Source organism: Gossypium arboreum, chromosome 12 (genome assembly GCF_025698485.1).
Source record: "Gossypium arboreum isolate Shixiya-1 chromosome 12, ASM2569848v2, whole genome shotgun sequence".
NCBI classification, from domain to species: domain Eukaryota; kingdom Viridiplantae; phylum Streptophyta; class Magnoliopsida; order Malvales; family Malvaceae; genus Gossypium; species Gossypium arboreum.
Window position 1 is genome coordinate 58,317,650 of NC_069081.1, and position 5,965 is coordinate 58,323,614.

Below are 5,965 nucleotides of genomic sequence, written 5' to 3' on the forward strand. Positions count from 1 at the left end.
TACTTGGGTTGGGTTGCGTATGGATGCAAGAAGGGCGAGTTGTGGCCTATGCGCCGAGACAATTAAAGCCACATGAGAAAAATTATCCGACCCATGATCTCGAATTGGTCGCCATCGATTCGCTTTAAAGATATGGCGACATTACTTATTTGGTGAGAAGTGCCATGTGTATTCGGGTCACAAAAGTCTCAAATATTTGATGACCCAAAGAGACTTAAATCTGCGACAAAGACGTTGGCTCGAGTTGTTAAAGGATTATGAGCTGGTCATTGACTATCACCCGGGAAAGGCGAATGTGGTTGCGGATGCCTTGAGTCGTAAATCATTATTCGCTTTACGAGCGATGAATGTGCACATGTCCGTTCGATCCGACAATGTGTTAGTAGCTGAATTGAAAGCCAAACCATTATTGATGCATCAAATTTGTGAAGCTCAGAAGGTCGACGATGAGTTGGTTGCAAAACGGGCCGAGTGTGTTCCGAACAAGGAATCGGAGTTTCAGATCGATGATGACGATTGTTTGAGGTTCAGGAGTCGTCTCGGTGTTCCAAAGAATTGAACTTATTTCGATAATACCGAACGAAGCCCATTGTAGCCGAATGGCGATCCACCCGGGAGTAATCGAAGATGTACAAAGATTTGAAACGTCGGTTTTGGTGGCATGGTATGAAAGAGACATCTCCACTGCTTCGAGGTGTTTAATATGTCAACAAGTGAAAGCGGAACATCAAGTGCCTTCAGATTACTTCACCGATCACGATACCCGAGTGGAAATGGGATCGAGTCACAATGGACTTCGTATCCGGACTGCCATTGTCGGTGAGTAAGAAGGATGCGATTTGGGTCGTTGTAGATAGATTGACTAAGTCGGCTCACTTTGTCCCCGTATGTACGGACTTTTCAATGGACAAACTAGCCGAATCAGACGCTTTCTCATTGTGAGATTGCACGGGTGCCTATTTCCATCGTGTCGGATAGAGATCCGAGATTTACCTCGCGATTTTGGAAAAAGTTGCAAGAAGCTTTGGGTACCAAGTTGCATTTCAGCACCGCCTTTCACCCCCAAACCGATGGTCAATCCGAGCGGATAATTCAGATACTTGAGGATATGTTGAGATGTTGCATCCTCGAGTTCAAGTGGTTCATGGGAACGGTATTTGCCGTTGATTGAATTCGCTTACAACAACATTTTCAATCAAGTATTAAGATGGCACCTACGAGGCTTTGTACGGTCGTAAATGCCGTACACCATTGTTTTGGACCGAGCTCGGTGAAAGCAAAATTTTGGGGTGGATTTGATTAGAGATGCTGAATGAAAGTGAAAGTAATCCGTGAAAGTCCAAGATAGCCTCCGATCGCCGGAAGTCGACGCGATCTCAAGCATAAAGACATCGAGCATCGTGGGAGATAAAGTGTTTCTCAAGGTTTCACCTTGGAAAAGATACTCGATTCGGTAGTAAGGGCAAGTTGAGCCCGAGGTTCATTGGGCCATATGAGATATCCGAAGCGAGTCGGTCCAAAGGGCATATCGTCTGATTTTGCCCCCTGAACTCGAAAAGATTCACGATGTCTTTCATGTTTCGATGCTTCGACGCTATAGATCTGATCCATCGCACGTGATTAGTCCATCAGAGGTTGAAATTCAAGCCGATATGAGTTATGAAGAAGAACCGATTCGTATCCTAGCTCGTGAAGTGAAGGAGTTGCGAAACAAAAGGGTTCCGTTAGTAAAAGTGTTATGGCTCAAACACGGGATAGAAGAAGCTACTTAGGAACCCGAGAACTCTATGAAAGAACGATACCCAAACCTATTTACCGGTAAGATTTTCGGGGACGAAAATCTCTTAAGTGGGGGAGAGTTGTGACACCCCTAATGTGACCCTAGTCGGAGAGTGGTTTCGGGACCACAAAACCGAGTCACAAGAATAATTAGGTGTTATATTCTGTGCTTATTGTATGTGGAATTTGTATGCGTAAATATTTCGTGTCTTGATTTTTATTAATTAGGTGCTAATTTATAAGAAAGGACCCATGTGTTAGGACTTGAAAATGTGATAGGTGAATTTTTAAGTGGCCTAATATTGCATGAAGTGAAATAAATGGAGTTGCATGTCAATTATCCCATTTCCTAAGGTTAGTGGCCTACCATGACAAATTATATAAAGGAACATGTTTCCAACATGTTTTGCTAATGGTTGATGTTAGAATGGTTATTATATTGGTGTTAGTAGGAAGAAAAAAAAATGGGTATGTGTGGTTGCCCCTCCCCATTGCCGTGTATTGAGCAAAGAAAAAAAGTTTGGTTCATCTTCCTCCTAGCTTAGCCGATCCTTCAAGAAGAAAAGGAAGAGTTAGCATTCGGTCACTTGAGCTTGAACTAAGGTATGGAATCCATGTTAGTCTTTGAAATCTTTGCATATATGAAGCTAGTTACTAAGTCCTTTACTTGCCCATGTCAAAATTTTGAAGGTGATAGTAATACAAGTGTTCGCCATGGAAGATGTTTAGGGAAATGGTTGTTGCCTTTATGATTTAAGGAATAATTAGAAATGGGTGAAAGAAACAAGTCTTTGTTCTTGATTCTTCTTGGCCGATTCTATGGGAGAAAAGAGAGCAACCATTTGGTTTCTAAGCCATAAATAAGGTGAGAAATTCATATGAATCCTTGAAATTTTAGATGAAATTGAGCTAGTTACCAAGTATTTTTTTAGGTGACCCATGTTAGAAATTGTGATTTTGGGGTGACTAGAACTTTCGCCATAATGGTTATTGAGGATTAAGGTTATGTTTCATGCTAAACTTGATGAATCTTGGTGTATGGGTGCTTGAACTAAACAAATGATCAAGTAGATGCATAAATACAAAGTAAGAAGAATCGCTATTATGTGTAACACTATTGCCGAATATGAAAATGTTATACTTGAATAATGTATATGGTTGGAGTTGATAATATGAAAGGAAGGCTTAGATGTGTTTGTTTAAAGAAGGATTTGTTGAAGAATGTATGTGAACTTGGCCAACGATTCGCTTAGTACATATATGATGTGAAAGTCTTGGAATTTATTTTTGATTTTGTGTATTATGACCATGCATAATCGGCCACATGAGTAATTTGAGCACTTGATGTTATATTAAAATTCTTGAGCTTAAATATATGGATGTATGTATATGTGGTCATATAATGGCGCTTTTGGTTTAAAGGTTGAATGATAAATTATAATAAAGCGAGATGATATGAGATGCCGAATGTGATTGACAAGTAAACATTATTGATAAAATATTGAATACTTCTACTTGTATTCGTTAAGCTCAAGAGCAAAGGGAGCTAAATCCGATAAAGGGAAGGAAAAAGTGGTCGAATAGCCGTTGAAGCCGTCCGACGACATCCGAGGTAAGTCCTCAAGAAATGACCCTACTCAATTATGTGAAATGAAATATGGATGTGTAATGATTATTGATTTATGTGTATGAGTATTTGAATGATACCCGGCTAAGTCCCAAGGCGATTATGCTAGTGATATGTTTGTGTTTGAGCCTTAGTAACGAAAATGAAATATGGATGTGTAATGATTATTGATGTATATGTGTGCATGAGCAATTGAATGATATCCGGCTAAGTCCCAAGACATTTATGCTAGTAATTATATCCGGTTAAGACCAAGGCAATTGTGCTAGTGACTACATCAGGCTAAGACCAAGGCATTCGTGCAAGTTGTTAAATCCGGCTAATACCCAAGGCATTTGTGCAAGTCGTTCTATCCGGGCTAAGACCAAGGCATTCGTGCATGTGGTTATATCCGGTTGTATTCAAGAAGCTTGGGCTGGAGGTGAGCGTTGGTTGCTGTAATAAATTTAATTAGTACGCTCGAAAAGCCCAAAGAATAAGGTATGTTTATATGTGCATTGGAAAAGTCGATATGTTTGAGTAACATTCGCTCAATCGACTAACGAAGTTTTCAGCTATTGAATTGGTTGATATCTTGTGAAAGTGTATAATGATGAAGTGTGAAGTAAGTATGATTATGTGAATGTTTATTAATGAAATGATTCATTTGGCTATGTGAATGTAATGCTTTAGTTAAAGCTGATTTTATTGCTTGAGACTTACTAAGCATAAAAAATGCTTACCCGCTGCTTTGGCTCTCTGTTTTATAGATTTTGCTCGTTAGCGATCAGATTCGGGATCATTAAAGTCGAAGTCATCTACACTATCAAAGCCTCCATTTTGGTATAATTTTGGTTGAACTTTGAAATGGCATGTATAGGACTACCCTATTGTTGAAGGTCATGTACCTTTCGGTTTTGTGTAAGCTTGGATAGCCATGCGAAAATGGCTTATATACGTTTTTAGTATGATTCTATAATCGTTTGTATGATGATCATTATGGGGTATGGAATTATTTGAAAAGATTAGCCATTGGAATGGTTAATCGTGATCACACTTTGTGCTATGTATGCAAAAAGGACCAATTGAATCGTGGAAATCATGAAATAGGTAATGGTTACCTTGAAAACAGATGCTGGCAGCAGCAGTGGTGTGGTTTTGAAAAATCACCAAAATTTGTAGGAATGGTATTAAATAGTGAATAAGTTATGTAAATGAACCTTGATGAGTCTACTTTCATATGGAAAAACGAAACGGTCATAGGAGTTACATGTTAAGAGATATTAAAGCTATTGTGAGACAGGGCCAGAACAGTTTCTGGGTCCCCTGTCGCGACTTTAAAAATTTACTATAAATTATCCAGAAAGAATTAGTAGTCATGCCTTATATGTGCAGATTCCACTTTGAGTCTAGTTTCATTAGAAACAAACGGAACCAGTATTAAAGCCCTGTACAGGGAGATATTCAAGTTGTAACGCGCGAAGGTCAGAGCAGTCGATCCCTGTAACATGGGTGAATTTTACTAATAAACTGTACCAATTGGCCCGACCAAAAATTATAAAAATAAATCCATGGATGGATATATGAGTCTAAATTCAGGGAAAATTTACGGAATCAGTTTCTGAGTTTTGAAACTCGAGATATGATTTTTAAGGCGACAGTGACGCAGATTTCCAGCCTGTCTGGAAATGTCAAATTGGTGGGTGCAATATGTGGATTTGGCTTGTTAACCCCTCGTGTCCGACACCGGCGATGGTCTCGGCTTCGGGGTGTTACAAAACCTATGTTTTTGGCATGATTTTGGCACATGATTTGGTATGTATTTGGCTTAGGGAATAATATGATTTGGTGTATGTTTCGAGCATGAAATATGTTTTTATTGAATTGGTATAAATTATGTATATTTTGTTCGTGAAATGGTTGAGATTTGGAATAAAATGATTTGGTTTTGATGCTTGTAGGGAGGACCCTTGATGGATGGCAATTTGACCTTGCAAATGGCCTAATTTTGTCCACATGGGTAGGGACACAAGTGTGTGTCTCAGCCGTGTTACTCAAGGGCCATTTCAAAATGAGCCTGGGAAGACCACACTGTCACACATACGGGCGTGTGCTAGGCCATGTGGCCAAGTCAGTTTCGACCACGAGCTAGACACACGGGCATGTGACTGGCCGTGTGATCCAGTCAGTAGTCTCCTTAATTTTCACACAGCATGGCACACGGGTGTGTCTTGTGGTCATGTGGACAAGTCAGTATGTATGCCCTGTTTTGGCACGGCCTAGACATACGGGCGTGTCTAAAGCCTTGTGAGGTACACGGGCGTGTCTAAAGCCTTGTGAGGTACATGGCCTGTTCACACAGGCATGTGGCCTATACAACTTTGAAAAATGTTTAATTTTCAAAAAATGTTGCATGAGCTCGGTTTAGTCCCCCCTTTCTAAAGCATGATTAAGGTTTCAATGACCAATTTAAAGGACATTATGATCATGTTTGATTATGATTGTGGATAATGTATGTGAATTGTTTGTAAAATGTTTCCAATTTTTTGGTAACGCCTTTAACCCTAGTCCGGCGACGGA

At 39.8% G+C, this 5,965-nt stretch overlaps 1 long non-coding RNA gene across 1 annotated transcript; it reads left to right on the forward strand.

Moving 5' to 3' along the window:
- The first annotated feature begins 3,334 nt into the window (after window positions 1–3,334).
- LOC128285340 (uncharacterized) lies at window positions 3,335–4,514 on the forward strand. The gene is made up of 2 exons (XR_008275844.1): window positions 3,335–3,391; window positions 4,156–4,514. It is a non-coding gene; the product is annotated as an uncharacterized LOC128285340 (long non-coding RNA).
- Window positions 4,515–5,965: the final 1,451 nt, after the last annotated feature.